This window comes from Osmerus eperlanus, chromosome 8 (genome assembly GCF_963692335.1).
Source record: "Osmerus eperlanus chromosome 8, fOsmEpe2.1, whole genome shotgun sequence".
Lineage (NCBI taxonomy): Eukaryota > Metazoa > Chordata > Actinopteri > Osmeriformes > Osmeridae > Osmerus > Osmerus eperlanus.
Window position 1 is genome coordinate 10453208 of NC_085025.1, and position 17242 is coordinate 10470449.

General features: G+C 51.9%; 1 pseudogene; it reads right to left on the reverse strand.

Annotated features, from left to right (window-relative positions):
* Positions 1 to 313: 313 nt before the first annotated feature.
* Positions 314 to 17242, reverse strand: part of LOC134025210 (nesprin-1-like) — a 43940-nt pseudogene continuing 27011 nt past the window's right edge.

Consider the following 17242-nt stretch of genomic DNA (forward strand, 5'->3'; position numbering starts at 1 on the left):
GTGCAGGCGCTGTAGCTGGAACGAACGATCCATCTAGTGCAGCCTGGCATCTGACACCAGCCCATCTGATAAATGGAAGCGGACTGTAGTAATGTGATCAAAAATCTGATGGTATTTAAAGTGAAAAGTCACAGTTAAAGCAGCTTGTGAAATGGATTATTGTAAAATCAATAATAGTCTGTCAGGTCTGTCAATAGTGTAGGTCGGTAACAGGGAGGTTGTGTTATGAGGTTGTCGTTCGAATACAAAGGTTATCGTTTGGTTAGGTAGAGGTCAGCAGGCCATCTTGGCGGACGCGGCAGAGCTCGGCTTCTTACCTGTGGCAGCTCATGGCGGTCACCAGCAGAGTGGCCCACGCGTCCTCCACTTCCTGGAGCTGTGAGCGGACGGCTTCCTGTCCCGCCTCCCCGCTGCAGCTCCTGATGGCCAGCTCGCCCTTCCCCACCGCCATGTTTAGCCTCACCTCGCCCTCACCCTTCAGCAGCAGGATGTCCTGTCCACACACAATGGTCTACTCAGTACTGTTCCTGTACTGGACTGGGTAAAAATAGGTACTGCTTGTACTCTGTCAAATAGCACCCTCTTGTGTCTTATCAAAGAACTGCAACAACATGTTTCAACGGAGTAGACTCGGTAAAGTATGTTGTAGTGTTGTCTATAGACCATCATTCACTGTGACTGGTTCTCTGTCTTTGTGTGATGATTTGGTGTATGTGTATTCGATTGATCCTAAATTTGTGTAACAAACATATCATAGTATGTGTGGGTGTGTGAGTGTGCATATTCATTCTTGCATTCTCCCTTCCCCATCCAGTGACCTCCCCCACTGACCTGCACAGTCTCCAGGCGGTCTCCAGCTGGTCCTTGCTGCCCATGGTGCTGTCCACCGTCCCCAGCCTCTCCTGGATCTCCTCCAGCCAGGTCCACAGGCCCTGGAGGCTCTCCCCGAAGGCCTGGCTCTCCTGGCAGCCTCGCAGGCGATCCCTGGCCCCCCTCAGGAGGGCCTGGTGGTCTGTCTGGAGCTGGGACGCAGCCCTCAGCTCCCCTCCCGACCCTCGACCTCTGTCACTCATGGACTGGGAGTCCAGGCACAGACGCTCTATGGAGCTCCTGGAAGGAGAGCAGGAGAAGAGAGGAAGATAGTGGGAGTTTAGGGAGTGTGGACAGTGAGACTGTACTGAAGTAAGTAAGACAAAGGCCACTTTGAGACTTTCCACAGTTGGAAGTCACAACAATTAATTTGGATAGTGCTCAAGACTAGAGCCGTTACCATGTGTGATCCAGCATACACTGTACAGTCACACACACACACTGACACACACACACCTCCTCGCCAACAGCTCCTGTGGATCTCCTCCACCCTCTCCAGCTCGTGTGTGCTAGCGTGGACTCCCTCCTGGCTGTCTGCCCAGGAACAGCTTCTGTCTTCAGGCTCAGCTCCATCTGCACCAGCCAGCCCGTCAACGCCTCCACACGGCCCTCAAACCTGGGGGGGGCAGAGCAGAGGGAAGCTCGACACGGCTACACGATGCCAATAGCGATGCACTATAAGCGGTGAGATGGCGGAGGCTGAAGCTCTATACCATACAGCACTGTTCTAGACAAACACCGTGGACACCCACAGTCGAATGGCAACATGTAAACAGATGTATGCACAAAGCACCCCCCCACGTACATAACCTGCTGCCCACACACAGTGGCACACCGATAAACACACACACACACACACACTCCCAGTTACCCGGTGAGTATGGCAACGCCTTCCTCCAGGTCTCGCTGGGTCTGCTCGCACCCCTCCAGGTGCTGCTGCCACTCCCCCCGGCAGGCGGAGAGGCGCTCCTGAACCTGTCCCGCCCCAGCCTTAGGCAGGTGGAGCACAGCCTCTCTGCCTCCTCACACACCTGGGCCAGGCGCTGCTCGCCCTCCGCTTTGTGCCCTAGCGCCACCTTAGTACGGAGAAATACAGCTGCTCATGAAAGGAGTTGTGCATTAAAAGTCAAAACGTTGCTGGTTTTACAAAATGACCAGTAGCAGACTCCTATGGAAAGATCTTGTAAATATGAATGGCACACACATATTCCTTTTCATCAATGAATGATTTGATAGCAGCAAAGAGAAAACATCTTAAAATAGAACTCAGCCTTTTAGGGACAGCTGAAACAGAGTGATGTAAGACCGCAGTCCCTACCTTTAGTCTCTCTAACTTGCTTCCCAAGATGGTGACGTCTCCTGATTGGTCAGCACATTCTTTAGCTCCGCCTTCCGCCCCGAAAGCCAGAGTGAAAGTCTTGAACCAGCTCTGATCAGAAGAGGAGGAAGCGAGAGAACGCAAGAAATGAGAGAGAAACAAGAACGAGGGAACAGCCGAGAGAGCGAGAGAAAAGAGTATTGACCGGGGAGAGTAGAGAGTGTTTACAGAGACAGGGAAGGAGAACCGTGGAGTGGGAGAGAGGAGGGAGAGAAAGAGAGAGAGAGAGATAACATGAGCAAAGGAGGGAGGGCAAAGGAGAGATGCACTGAGGCAGATGGGCTGTGTGGGTGTGTCTGCATGGTGCAGCGCCAGGTTGCCTTGGCAACAGGCCCAAATGACTCCCCTGGGAGCAGCTGTGACGAGAGCGAGCGACATTACTCTCCGAGGCACAGGTGTGTGTCGGGGCTGTGTGTGTCGGGGCTGTGTGTGTGGGTTGGTGTGTCGAGCACCAGACGGAGTGTGTGCTGAGGCTGACAGTTTGAGAGTCGCCCCTAAGAGGAAATCAGGGCTAATCAACAGGCAATCTGAGAAGCACTGGCACCTGAAGACAACATGACACAGTACTGCACAGCTACACCGTCGACCTCAGGTCTGCTGTAGAACGCTGCGTCGTGTGAACTGTTGTTCCACCCACAATTCACTTACATGCTTCAGCTTGAAGCATCAACACATGCTGACCTCAAAAGGTCACAAGATCAACCCATACAGTATTAGGAATATATCCCTGCTTCAACACCAATGTGACCCAGCCAAACCCAGGTTTGACACCCTAACCCATAACCATCGTATATCCGTTACGATGGCCTCCTCGTCCCACTCCTCGCCAGGCACCTCACCGTTGAAGTGCGTCTGCAGGCCGTCCTGCAGCGTGTCCTTGGTCCTGGACAGGCCCTGGGCGCCACCTCGCTGCGCTTGCCGATGGCGGTGAGGTCGGCGGAGAGGCAGGACAGCTCAGGAGAGGGGTGTGACCTGCAGAGGGTGCTCAGGGCCTCTCTGGCCAAGTCCATGTCCCCTCTGTGCTGCTGAGGGCCCTCTGGAGCTCCTGTGAGGAGAGACAAGAGAGAGAGAGAGTGAGAGAGAGAGAGAGAGAGAGAGACAGAGACAGAGACAGAGACAGAGACAGAGACAGAGACAGAGACAGAGACAGAGACAGAGAGAAAGAGAGAGAGAGAGAGAGAGAGAGAGAGAGAGATGAGAGAGAGAGAGAGGAGAGAGAGAGAGAGAGAGAGAGAGAGAGACAGAGAGAGAGAGAGAGAGAGAGACAGAGAGAGAGGGACAGAGATGGGAAAAAAAGAAAGAACATTTGAGAAAACTCCATAATCGCCTCAATTCGACAGACAGACATTGGAGTTGAGGCCTTCAAAGCTGACGTCACTTGACTCTGCTCATGTCCTCTGGGCTTGAGGCCTTAGTCAGGCCCGACAAGCAGCCCTCCACCATCTCCAGCCGCTCGGTCATCTGGGATATGAGGTCCTCCAGCCTCTGCTTCTGGAAGCTGTAGTAGGTGAGGGTGTGCTTGACCTGGTCATACACTTCCTGGCGTGGCCCAGTTTCTTCCTGAGGTCACACTCCATCACCTGATTGATACAGTAACACACGGTTCACTCATTACCGGTAGGAAAGTCAAATTCCTACCCCATAGGTAGAAAACCACAGAGCTGCATCTTGAGAAGAGTAAGCAGTCCTGTAATGACGAGACATTCGAGGGTTAGGTACCTGGAGCTGGACAGGGGTGTCCTGGAGCTTGGCCCGGTCCTTCAGCTGGGCCACTCTCTCCTGCAGGGCATCCAGCTCCTGCTCTCTGGTCTCCACCTCCGCCTTCACACACAGAGGAACCAGACACCATGTTTCTTTATTGGTAGTTCTATTAGTTCTATAATACTATTAGTAGTATTATTTTGTTTCAACGCTGACAATGGGGAATTCTGTATTCTTAATTTAATTCCGAGACCACATTTAACAACATTCATTTGCATATTGTATAGCATTCAGTTTCTCCAATTGTATAGTCCAATGGGTCAGACCTGAAAGGTGGCGAGGCGGGCTTCTGTCTTCGACTTGTCACTTAGATTGGCCAGGCCATCTGTGAGGTCAGCGATGGAGCTGGCTGCCCATTGGTCGATACTGAGCTCCATGGTCTTGAGGTCATCCCATAGAGCCACACAGTAGCTCAGTCTCTCTGTGTTGGTTTGGATTGTCTCAGATATCTGCAGGGGAGACACAGAGACAGCCGCCAATCAAATCGGTTGATTTACAGAGCGTACCAGCAAAGAGAATCCCTCATCTTCCTTCTCATCTTCCTTCTCCATCCCCCATCTCCCTCATGTTTTTCACATCACATCCAGTTTCTCATGCTCTCTATATCTCACTTTCTCTCTCTCTGTGTGTGACAGCTGAGCAGACAGCAGAGTCCCGAGAGAGAGAGAGAGAGAGAGAGAGAGAGAGAGAGAGAGAGAGAGAGAGAGAGAGAGAGAGAGAGAGAGAGAGAGAGAGAGAAAGACAGAAAAGACATATTTAGACACTGGAGGCACAACAAAGGGGGGTGCGTCAAGAGCTCAAGTCTTTTGTCGATAGCAAAATTATTATTACGGCTTTTTTTAGTCTACCTTTGAAAGGATTACCAGAATGTTCCTCGAAGGCTGAGTTTACACCTGGGTTTACATGCAGCTGAGACAGGTTAACTATGTTCAACATCAATCCAAATCAATCGATATTCACAATCAGATCCTGTCAAGCCCATTCAGGGAATTGAACTGGTGATTAGGCAAAGCTTGTTCACACTGTGGAGCTGACATCAGCTTTTCACCAATATGTAAATGTGTACAGTGTTTATCCTATACAAACCAACCTTCACGTACTCTTTATAATAAGTCATTAATTAGTTAATGAAATAATAGTAGTATAATAGTAATAATAGTTGTTCTCTCTGTCTTAAGGTGACCTTGAATATCCTGAAAGGCATCAAACAAATAAAACGACTAACTCCTAGCCCCAGCCCTAACCCCAGCCTCAGCCCTAACCCCAGCCTCAGCCTCAGCCCTCCCCCATCACCCAGCCTCAGCCCTCACCCCAGCCTCAGCCCTAACCTCAGCCTCAGCCCTAACCCAGCCTCATCCCTAACCCCAGCCTCAGCCCTCCCACATATCCCCAGCCCTCACCCCAGCCTCAGCCCTCACCCCAGCCTCAGCCCTAACCCCAGCCTCAGCCCTCCCCCCCATATCCCCAGCCCTAACCCCAGCCTCAGCCCCCCCATATCCCCAGCCCTAACCCCAGCCTCAGCCCTCCCCCATATCCCCAGCCCTCACCTCGAGCCACAGGTCCCTCAGCCTCTGCACGTCAGTCTGGATGCTGAGGGAGTCACAGTGAGGAACCTTGTCCAGCTCCCTCTGCAGGTCCTCTCCAGTACTGATGAGCAGGTCCATGTCCCCCTGCCTCTCCCTCAGCTCTGATTGGACCACCTCATGCTGAAGGAGACAAACAAACAGGCTGAATACCTGAATACTCTCACAGGTCAACCCTCTACTCAGCATGCCAGTAAATGTATTACTAAGCAATATTGTGAAGAGAAGAACACACGCTATGACTTGGGACTGTAATGTTTCATTGGGTAACAGGGACAGAGATGTAATGACTACATGTCAACACTAGAGGGAGTGTAGGCCCCCTGAAAGGGAACTGTCTTGATGTGAAATACAGTACTTTGGCTTTTGTAACTCTATAGAGAAACCAGGAAGACATAACATGGCAACTACTGTACATATTCGGAGGACCAAATCATTTCATTTTATATACTGTCTGGCAGAGTTGACCTTTTGTTACGAGCCTATGAATAATAAATTAAGACATCCTGTGGCTTGCTGGAATCTTACACAGACACCATCTCAGTTGACTGAATCAAAAGACATGGTTAGTTTGCGCATGTCTAGAATGGTTCTGACCCGTGAGAGGGTTCTCCTGGCCTCCTCAGGGTTGTGGTTGTGGTCAGGTTGGTTGTGGGTCAGGCTCTTGGCGTTCTCCACCATGGTGCTCAGGCTGGCCCTCAGACCGTAGAACTGGCGCAGGAGATCCACCAGGACTCCACACTGCTCCTGGCTGGACACACAGGGTCTCCGTCATCATGAGATCATCAGACAGACCATAGGACTTTATTAAAAGTGTTTAAATTATGACTTTATAACTTTACTTTCTTTCTGATTTCAGAGATACCTCTGTATATAACTTCCACGTTCCAGCCCTCCCTCCTTCACTGGATACATATTTCTCTTCCTCGTTTTTTAACTCACCCATTCACAATGAGCCTTCGGAGGTCCTCTGAGGCTGTCTCCACCAGGGACACCTCCCTGCGTGCCTCCCCAGCCAGTTCACTGTCTCTCTGGGCCAGCTGGTTGCCTCGCTCCCCTAGCCACTGCCTGGAGTGCTGGAGTGACTGCAGCTCTTCCTCCAGCTGGACAAAGAAACGTAGTCTGGGGAGGGGGGGGGGGGGACAGTGGTGAATAACTGGCGTAGAGAGAGAGAGACTTCATAAGCATTAAAGGCAACGAATACATCTACACGTAGAGTTGTGTAGAGATGAAACTAAGATTGAGTTGAGAAGCGACATTAGCCGATGTATTTCTGACAGTGGAAATTTCAACTGAGTGAAATGAGCTCCCACCTGTTCTGAAAGGCCAGGACAGAGCTCTCCCTGACCCCCTCCCGTTTGGCCCTTTCCTCCAGATCCGTCAGGCTCCTCATCACCTCCTCTCTCCTCTCCCTGAAGGAGCTCCACAGTGCTCCCAGGGCCTCTGCCTCGCTCTGCCTCCACCCCAGGCCCCTCTGTACCCCCTCCAGGGCCACCATGAGGGCCACTGCCTGCCCCCGGCATGACGTCCTCCCCTGGGCATGCCCCATGTCCCTGGAGCCCCTCCAGTCCGCACCACTCAGGTGGAGGTGAGCCTTGCTCAGCCGTCCGTCCAGTCCCACCGCCTGGGCCTCCATCCGGGCCACCTCCCCGGCCACCTCCCCCAGCTGACAGTGCAGCTCCTCGGCCTTGGTGCGGTCCCAGCTCCCCCTGCCCTCCACGGCCTCCTGGAGCTCCCGGACGGCCCTGGCCGCGGCCTCGTGGCTCTGGAGGTAGACCCTCAGCTCGGCCAGGCTCTCCCTGCGGAGGAGGAGCAGGCGCTGGGCTTCACTGAGGGGCTGCAGGCAGGCCTCTCTCTGGCCCTGGAGCTGCTGCTGGGCCTCTGGGGCGGAGGAGGAGAGGAGGGAGGCCTCTCTCTGGTGAAGGCTGTCTCTCATGGGGCTGTGGCCCTGGAGGGAGGCCTCATGCTCCTGGAACACAACAGAACAGTCACAGCGTTACCTCCAAGCAGCTATGTATTGTTAACGTGGGCGTTGGGAAGATTAATCACTTTTACACAACTAAAACGTTGCGACCCACCTGGACCTGGTTGTCAGCTGCTTCCAGGTCAGCTAGGTCCACCTGGGAGGAGTTTCTGAGGACAGACAGGAAGCTCTCGCTCCACTGGGTCAGCGTGAGCAGGTCCCGGTCAAACAGCTCCACCTCAGACAGCTGGGACTGCAGCTGATGGAGCCTTCAATGGAGAAAAGTGAAATACTGGATGGATCTGAAGCCAAATGGACACGTCAAGCTTCCCTTTGTAAAATGACAGATGTAGTCATGCTCGATTGAGATGTTTAGAAGTTCGGTTAAAAATGGTATTCACTTTGTACATGTCTATAGTAAACATTGTAATGTAACACTTGTACTGTAATGGTCAGTTACTCACTGGTCTAAAACAAAAGAAGAACGTAAGTGTTTCATCTCTTACCTTTGAGTTATGCTCTCCCTTATTACGCTGAATCTCTCTTCCTGCCGAGTGAGGTCATCCTTAAGTTCCTGGCCCCGCCCCTCGGCCACCGTGGGGTGCAGACACGCCCCCAAACTCACCACCCCCTGCAGCAAAGCCTCATGTGACGGCACGCCACACTGCATTTCCTACGGAGCACAAGCGCAAGCTCAAACTGCCAGTACATTTGAGCAATTTTGCGTTTGTCAGTCATTCTAAATGGGGAGCGACTCTGATAGAGGACGCGATGGAAGGCGTAAATTGATTTAGAGAGAGACTGTGAGAAAGCATAGGATGGAAGGAGTAAATTGATTTAGAGAGAGACCGATGGAGGATAGGATGGAAGGTGCTAGGCTGTACCTGCACTGCTTGAAGTTTCGTTTTAAGCTTCGCTTTGTCAGTAGAGAGGAGAGGGGAGTCTGGACAGCACATACACTCACAGCGGTCCAGCCAGCATTTGAGGGAAGAACCCTCTTTCTCAAATCTGAACAAAAATCAACAGTGGAACATTATTTCAGTTACAGTGTGGCAAACACACACACACAAAAGATGCACATATACACACACCAACACAATGACGCTTGTTCTTTACCTTTGCCATTGAACCAGCAGGTTCTCCAGAGTGGCTTGTTTCTCTGTAGCTTTCTCAGAGTTCACTGCCTGCTCCTTTTGGAGACCAGTTATCTCTTCATCCAGGGGACCCCCCTCGCCCAGAGTCTTCATGCCTGCAGACAGAGCCACCAGCCTAGGCTTCAGCTGCTCCAGTGCCTGGCTCACATCCTGGAGAAAGAGAAAACACAGTTACATGCCAATGGAACAACATGTCCTGTCCCGACGCCTCAGTATCTAAAGCTTACATGGAAGAGGATTCCAGAAGGATTGTTTTAGCTTCAGTCTTACCATATGCTCCTGCAGAGTCCGGTAGGTATCAGAAGATGAGCTGCAATGCATGATGGGACAGTCCAGCTTCACTTGAAGGTCACTCATGGTTTTCGTCATCTGGTGAAGTGACCATTCAAAATATTATTATTTATATTTATTTATTATTAATTATTGTCAATAACAATTCGATTATTCTCCATTCACAGCATTGTGAATACCTGACACCAAGTTCTTCTTTGCCCTCACAGTGGACTAGATTCATATCATGTACAAGCTCAATTCATGTCTGCACATTCCATTCCAGTGGTTCTACCTGTTCCAGGTTGTCCTGGTATCTCAGCCTGCAGGAGGCGCTCTGGTTCAGCTGTCCCTCCAGCTGCTCCGCCCTCTCCCGAAGCTCCTCCCAGCGCCGCCTCATCTGGCCCAGTCGTCCCCGGATACGCCCCGCCTCTCCAGGGCTCTGGAACATGGCCAGGGCCTCGGACTCCGCCTTCAGCTGGGACAGGTCCGCCTCTCGCTCCTCAAGCCCAGCCCCCACCATCTAGGAGAGAGAGCGGGGGGGAAGGGGAGGGGGGGGGGTTAGAAGAGAGGGGTTGGGACGAGGGAGAGTAAGAGGGAGGTGAAGAACGGAGAGAGACAAGTGTGAGAAGGACATAGAGAGAGCGGGGGACCATGGGAAAGAGGATGAAGAGACACAGACATGAGAAGGAGAGGCTTTCAACAACAACAGAAAGAGTCTGTGGTCGTTCCAGTCAGGCAGCCAGGCTGTGGCTCACAGCAGGGCACAAAGACCCTGCTGCAGAGCACAAAGACCCTGCTGCAGAGCACCGACAGTGCTGAATCTACACACTGGATCACAGCACACTGTAAAAGACTCTCTCTGGGAAACACACTGAAGAATCCAGATGAGATCTGCCATACCTCCACCGTGCTCATGTGTTTAACAAGGTGGTCGGAGGAAGAGGCGGCAGAGGCGGCCGACGAGGACAAAGAAGGGTTCACTGCCTCCAGATCCTTCTCTTTTTCAGAGATCCAGGAGGAGAGGGCCTCTGATTGGCTGTTGAAGTGTTCCCACTGTACACAGACGGCCTCCAGCTGACCAATACTAAGAAGACAAGAGGAACACACTAGTCACCTGACCAAAACTACTGTAAACACACACCTCTATGAAAAATACCACTTACCAAATAACATACAAACCTACACTGCAAACGTCTAATTGCAAGTCTCAAGAACCGCAAAGAAAATCGAATCGAGGATGTTTTAAAGATGGGGTCCATACTTGTCCTTGAGGGTGTCTTCCAGCTGAGTGACCTGGTCCTTGGTGGTCTCCGCCTGCTGCAGCAGTGTGGTCTGGTTCACCGCTCCCAGAGGGATCTCTGTAGCCATCTCCAGGAGGATGTCTGCTCGAGCAACAAACTCCTCACTGCACATGTAGAGGTCCTATGAACACGGATGAGGACATGTTGTACCTGCCGGACACTTTTCAGTCCCTCACACAGACATACACACATTATTGATCATGTATATGCATACACGCATACCTTGGAGTGAACCAGTTCAGTCTGAAGACTGTCCAGGCCGCTGAAGATGAGCTCCCTCTGCAGGACAGAGCCGGTACTGCTGACAAACTCCCACACAGCCTCGCGCTCCGCCTGAAACTCCTGCCATGCACACAGAGTGGCCTGGAGGGAACACACAGGTACAGTACAGGGGAGGTGACCAGTCACACAAGGATATGGTAGAAGCACAGAAACACCCATGAGCAACTACAAGCACATACACAAGCACACCTGCGCATGTGTGGATTGCAATGCACGCGCACACACCATGTGCTGTATACTGTGCAGAGATGAATCAATCGCATGGTAGTAAAGCTCTGGTTTACAGTTAGTCCGTTAATTAAGCCCCTGGATGAGACTCACAAACGTGAGCGGTCTATAAAACACGCCGATCGATGACACGGTTGCACAGAACATGACCAATCATTGATCAGACAAGGGCCAAGTGACAGACACACACACACACACCTGCAGGTTGTGCTCTTGGGTCCCTGCTTCGCGGTCCACCTCTCTGAACGCTCCCTCCAACTCCAGCAGGGACGGGCTAAGCCCCTCCCCCATCTGACTCTGCTGACAGTGGGCCAGCAGAATCTCCGCCTCCTTCCTGTCAGCATGGAGACGCTTCAGGTGTTGCTGCAGGCAGACAGAGAGAGAAAAGGACAGAGAGGAGGAGAGAGAGGGAGAGGGGGGGAGATAGATGTTGAGAAACAGAGACAAGCCCAGAGAGAGACACAGAGAGAGTGAGAGAGAGAGAGAGAGATACTTTATTGTGCAGCACCCATTGGGTATTTATCTTCAGAGAACACCAGGGCCTTTGTGGCAGGGCCTCACATCTTCTCACCCTTTGGAGAATAGAGCCACAGGCAGTAACAACCCACAGACAGACACACACACAGACTGAACCAGTCAAATAGAAACAGACAGACAGACAGGCAGACAGACCTGATGAATGAGGAGCAGCTGTCGAGCTTCGTCTGGGTTCTCTGCCTCCAGGATCATGCGGATCTGCTCCTGCGCCTCCTTCCTGGCCCGGAGCACCTCCTCGAGAGCACCCCGCACCTCCTCCCTCAGCTCCTCACTGGGGGTCAACAAAGAGCCTTGAGCAACCTGGGAGGGGGAGGAGAGAGGGAAAGAGATCGGGAGACACATTTACATTTAGTCATTTAGCAGACGCTTCTTATCCAGAGAGACACAAAGAAAGGACATCAGCGGAGATTGAGATTGTCAAATATAACAGGGACTACAAGTGTTAAATCAAAGTCTGCCATGGACACAGTGGCGTCTTGCCTGGGAGAGCGAGGAGAGGAGGGCTCGGAGGTCGGAGGAGAGTTTGTCCAGGGCCGCCCTCTTCCTCCTGACCTGCTCCTCAGAGCTGACCTCGTGCAGCACGCCCAGACGACTCCTCAGCCAGGACACGCTCCCCTCCCGGGCCTCCACAAACTCCTGCAGCTCCTGGAGGACAGGAGAGAGAGAGAGGAGGCGAGTGAAGGAGTGCGTGATGAGAAAGGAGAGAGAGATAGCGGTGAGGGACAGAGGAGGAGAGCAGAGGGAGATCAAAGTTGAAAAGTGGGAGGGTGCAGGTTTTGAATATCCAAATGTCATGTGCGGGATAAGAGTGGGAGAGGGTTGGAAGTAGATTAAGATCTCTGAGCTCACCCGGACAGCAGCGTCCACTTCTTCCTGGTAGGCGGAGTCTTGCGCTTTTTCGCGCAATACCCTCACCTGGCTCCTCTGACACGACAGCCAATCAGAGAGCTCAGAGAACCTAAAAACAAGAAGCCATTCGGATCTAGATTACCATATTCATAAGCACCAGCGAAACTGTAAAGTCAGTGAGAACAAGGTCATATATGCTTACAATAATATGCATGGGAGGTTACTGGAGAATGTGTACTGAATCTTATCATGCATACTTTTGTATTGTTCTTTCTCGTTTTCCCTCACCTGTGATCCCACTCCCTCCACTTGTCAGGATGCTGCTGCATCTTGAGGTACATGGCATCTATCTGACCTTTGACCTCTTGCAAGGCCCTCTGGGTGGTCTCCAGGGCCCGCTGGGTGGGGTCGTTGTCTGGGAGCTGCTGACAGAGCTCCTCCATGGCCGCCAGCCTCCTCTCACATGCAGCTAGAGGATCTCGCTCTCGGAAGAACATCTGGGACAGAGACGTCAACAGAAGAGAGAGGGAACGAGTGAGTGTTTTACTGAATTTGTCAATATGTCTCCCTCTTTTCTCTCTCTCTATCTCTCTCTCTCTCCCTCTTACCCTGTGCTCTCTGATTATTCTCTCACTGCTGGTGGCAGTCAGAGCCTGGGCCTCTCTGGCGAGCTCCGCCCTGCACTCCTGAAGCGCCGCCCACGCCCGCCCATGCTCCGCCTCCACCCTCAGACGCTGAAGGTGAGCCGGAGCCTCTGCCTGGGTATCCTTCAACGAGACAAATAGAGAGAACAAGAGTGAGGGAGTGGGAGAGATAGAGTAAGAGGGAGTAAGAGAGAGAAATAGGAAGAGAGAAAGAAACGACCTTCGATCAAAGACAAAAATACCACAAACGTTACAGACACAAATTACAGATCGGATGATTAATGAACGGCAGATGACCATCAAATCAATTTGTCAATACGTTTGAACATGTTTGCATCCCAAACAACCGTCACTAACTAAGATCAATGACAAAAACAACAGGTAGAGGAAGAGGGGTGCCAAGCAGTGGCCTGTGGCTTAATCAGTGTATAGATTGCAGGTATAGATAGCCAGCTCATTAGTGAGAGTGATGTAGTGATTTGACCTCTGACCTTCCAGAGCTTGTGCAGCCGGCGGACGGTGTCCTGCAGTCCCGGCTGCTCGTCCTCTGGCAGGATGTCTGTCAGCTCGTCGCACGCCTTCAGAAACGTACTCAGGACCCGCTGGTCTAGCTGCCCAAAGAACTCCTGAGTAAAATAACCACAGTGGCTCGATGATAGGTCGCAGTACGAGTTGGAGCCAAAAACAAGATCTCGAATGGTTGTCTTTCTCTCCCACACAGTCATGGTCACACTAGCACACAAACACACACACACACTGAGTCTCACAAAACCACACAGGCACACAATTAATAATCACAATATCCCCTCCCTCTCTGTTCTCTTCTTCCTCCTCCTTGCCAGGTAAACACACAGACACACACACACACACACACACTCAGAAGGTCCTGCTCACCGAGTGCTTCTTCAGCAGCTCCTCCGCCTCTCCCCTCTCCCTCAGGCAGCCCTGGGCGGTCCTCAGCACCCGCTCCAGCTCCTGCCGGGACTCCTCAAACCTCCTCCTCAGGCTGCTGTCGGCCTCCTCCTGGCGCCTCCATTCCCCAACATCCTTGACCAGAGCCTGACCGCAGCAAGGCACAAGCAGGACCGCGACGCGGTTCCATGGGTCATGTCATCCATCACTTTCAGAAATGCAGCTTTGGGATTGTCTATTAGGATCTATGGGATTGTCAATTAGGGGTGTAGCCCTGGCATTAAATAGAACATAATTTCCCCCCCACACTGTGGACATTTCCCAACATGGAGGGGGGAGTATTTTCTATTGAATGTTCTGCTCTTCTACTTAGCACCTGGCTGAGTGAGCATCGACGAGCCGCGTTCCATCACAGACTAACGCCTACCTGGGCAGAGGCCTGCAGCTCGGACACCCTCTTCTGCTGGAGGGTCGGGTCGAAGTTCTTCAGGGCCCTGCTGGTGGACAGCACCCTCTGCAGGGCGAGGAGGTTCCTCTCGATGAAGGCCAGACAGCGCTTGCAGCTCTGCTGCTGACTCAGCAGGTCCTGGAGGGGGGGGGGGGGGGGGGGGGGGGGGGTTGTACATTATGTAGACGTCGACAGGGGGACACAGTGCATACAGAACAATGGTTTTGTGTATCTATAGCCATTTGCCCCATCCAACGCTGTAACATGTCCTCTGCGTAACCAATGTCCTCACCTGCCAGCTGTGCTTGTGCGGAGAGTCGGGGTTGCTGGCGCTAGCTGTGATGCGGTCGGCCCTGTCCAGGGACTGGTAGAAGCCTGCGATGTGCTTCTCCATCTCCTCCAGCAGGGGGGAGCAGTGAGTGGCACTCCCTCACCAAGCAGGGACATCTCTCCCTCACCTGAGGGGACACACACAACACTTTAAGGCCAAAACCAGCAGCTCACAGATCCTTGGCAGCTAGCTGTGAGTTAGCTGATGTAGCTGGGAATAATGTTGTTGACTTAAGTTGTTTGTCGTGCTATGATAGGCTGCCAGTTAAAAGTCATATTTAACAATGTAGTTGACATATCTAAGTAAGGTATACAGCATTATGTCGTTTCTAAATGTTTTAAACACGGTAAGTCAACTTTAATCATAAAGATATGTCTCCTCTCAGTAGGCCTCTGATGATGCCTACCTTACTCAGCTGACTTTTGACCGTTGCCCATGGTAGCCATGGCCTTTGCGCCCTCGTCTTGTGGAGCGTCTTTGGCAAGCAGTTGGGCGCTGCGGGCCGCCAGCTTGTACTGAGTCTCCATGGCAACCACCTTTTGCTTGGTGTTCTGAATGTGAGATTAGACAGGAGGAAAGGGCAAAGTTTGTCTGAGTCAAGTCAACAACTACTTCACAGAGTTTCCAATACTCAGTCTAAGCTTCCATGCCCAAATTTGTGCTATGCTTTGTGTAAGTTTCTACATCCCATATGAAGGTGTTTTGATTGTGACCAAATCCCATGCAAAGGATTTGAATAATTCCAATTTCTACCAAATGGCCCCAGTGTTATTCATCTGAAATGTATTAATTTTTTCTGCAGGAAACCATCTGTGGCCTAGTTTGTGAGAGCTGTAAACATCCAAGGACATGAGCCTGACCTCCACGTCCTGCAAGAAGGCCCTGACGGCGAGGAAGGACACCTGGACGGGAGCGCTGAGCTTGGTCTCGGCCGTGTCCAGGAGCTCCCTGAGGGACGACACGGCCCTCACGTAGTCCCTCCTCCACTTCTCCTGCTCGTCCGCCCGGGCGTACTGCGCACAGGAGAGACAGGCGGTCAGGTCCCCATGGTTACCGTGTCGACAGAGGTGCCACACTCAGCCAGCTGAGCCCATCCGCCAACATGTCAGACCCAGCAGCGGGTAACAGGTGTGCCGGACAACTGGACTACAGGGACTGACACGGACACCGCCTCCGGATCCCTGGTGTCTTGTCATCCGGTTTTAATGGTTCAGCTGAGTGTTTGGTTTCAGTTGGGCCTGTGTCTGGTTCATGTTTTTTTTTCTGCTACCTGTTTGACTTTGACAAAGAGGTCCCTCCATCTCCCGTTCAGCAGGAGCAGCTGCTGCTTGAGCTCCCTCGACGCCGCCTCTTCGCACGTCTCGATCAGGAAGTTGCCCGCATCGTTCATGGTCGCGTGCTGCTCCATCCACTGAGGCAGAGTCCTGAAGAAATCCTGGGGGAGAGGTGGGGGCAGAGAGGTGGAGGGAGTGTGTGAGAGAGAGAGAGAGAGAGAGAGAGAGAGAGAGAGAGAGAGAGAGAGGAGAGAGAGAGAGAGAGAGAGAGAGAGAGAGAGAGAGAGAGAGAGAGAGAGAGAGAGAGAGAGAGAGAGAGAGAGAGAGAGAGAGAGAGAGAGAGAGAGAAGGGAAATGAAATTCAGGGTAATTAGCTGTCTGTTCCTTGGCAGTTTACTGGGGTAATAATCTGACAGTTGGGGTAACCATGGTGACCTGACAGTTGGGATGTCCTCTGTGACCTACTGAAGTCAGATGGGATGCTTTGACAGTCGGGTGAAATTCCTTGATTTAGAGGTTAAAACATGCTAATAACTCAAAACTGGGAGACTTGGTCTTATTGGTTGGTGACAACCTTGTCACAATTTCCTCTACATTTCCCAATCTGACACATTTTAAAAAACACTTTCACTGTCCACATACTCGCATGATCTGTCCTCATTTCACTCAGTAAGTTGTTCACTCATTAACTCGCACAGTTACAGCATGTTTCGAATGCAACATTCAAAACATTCTTCAACATTCTTCCCCATGCACTCAGTAGTGCTCAGTGTGGCGTACCCGCTCCCTTCCCCATGCACTCAGTAGTGCTCAGTGTGGCGTACCCGCTTGGTGTTCTCCGGGCGGCTGAGGGCTGCTTCGCCGTCCTCCAGCCAGGCCTGCAGCGAGGCCACGGTGGTGCTGTACCTCTCCCAGTTACACAGCACCTCCTCCAGCATGCTCCGCACACTGCGCACCTCCACAGACAGGCTCCTCCACTGGGTCACAACCTCCCGCATGAATCTCCGCACACCAGCCTCCCCCTCGTCCACTGTGACACACACACACACACACACAATGAGTTGAGAACATATACACAAATACATACACGCACTCGCACCTACACATACACAATGTGGTGAGGATATACACAGAAATAAAATAGATACACCCACTCAACATACATACATTTATGTACATATGTGTTTGATTTTATAACTTGATTCATAGAGCACAAATGGATCTCCACTGAATGTGCCACACCAGAACTGGGATCTAGATGGTCGATGCAGGACTGACAACCCTGTCCAAAAAGGACACCCACATTTAAATTGCACATCAATAAGTAGTGCAATCATTCCCAAAATTGTGGAAAATTACCTATCGAATCTCTTCTCCTATTTCGGCTCTTCTCATCATTCTATAATCATCTAAGTCTAGCCTTCAGACAGACAAGACTAACCAATCAGAGCTCA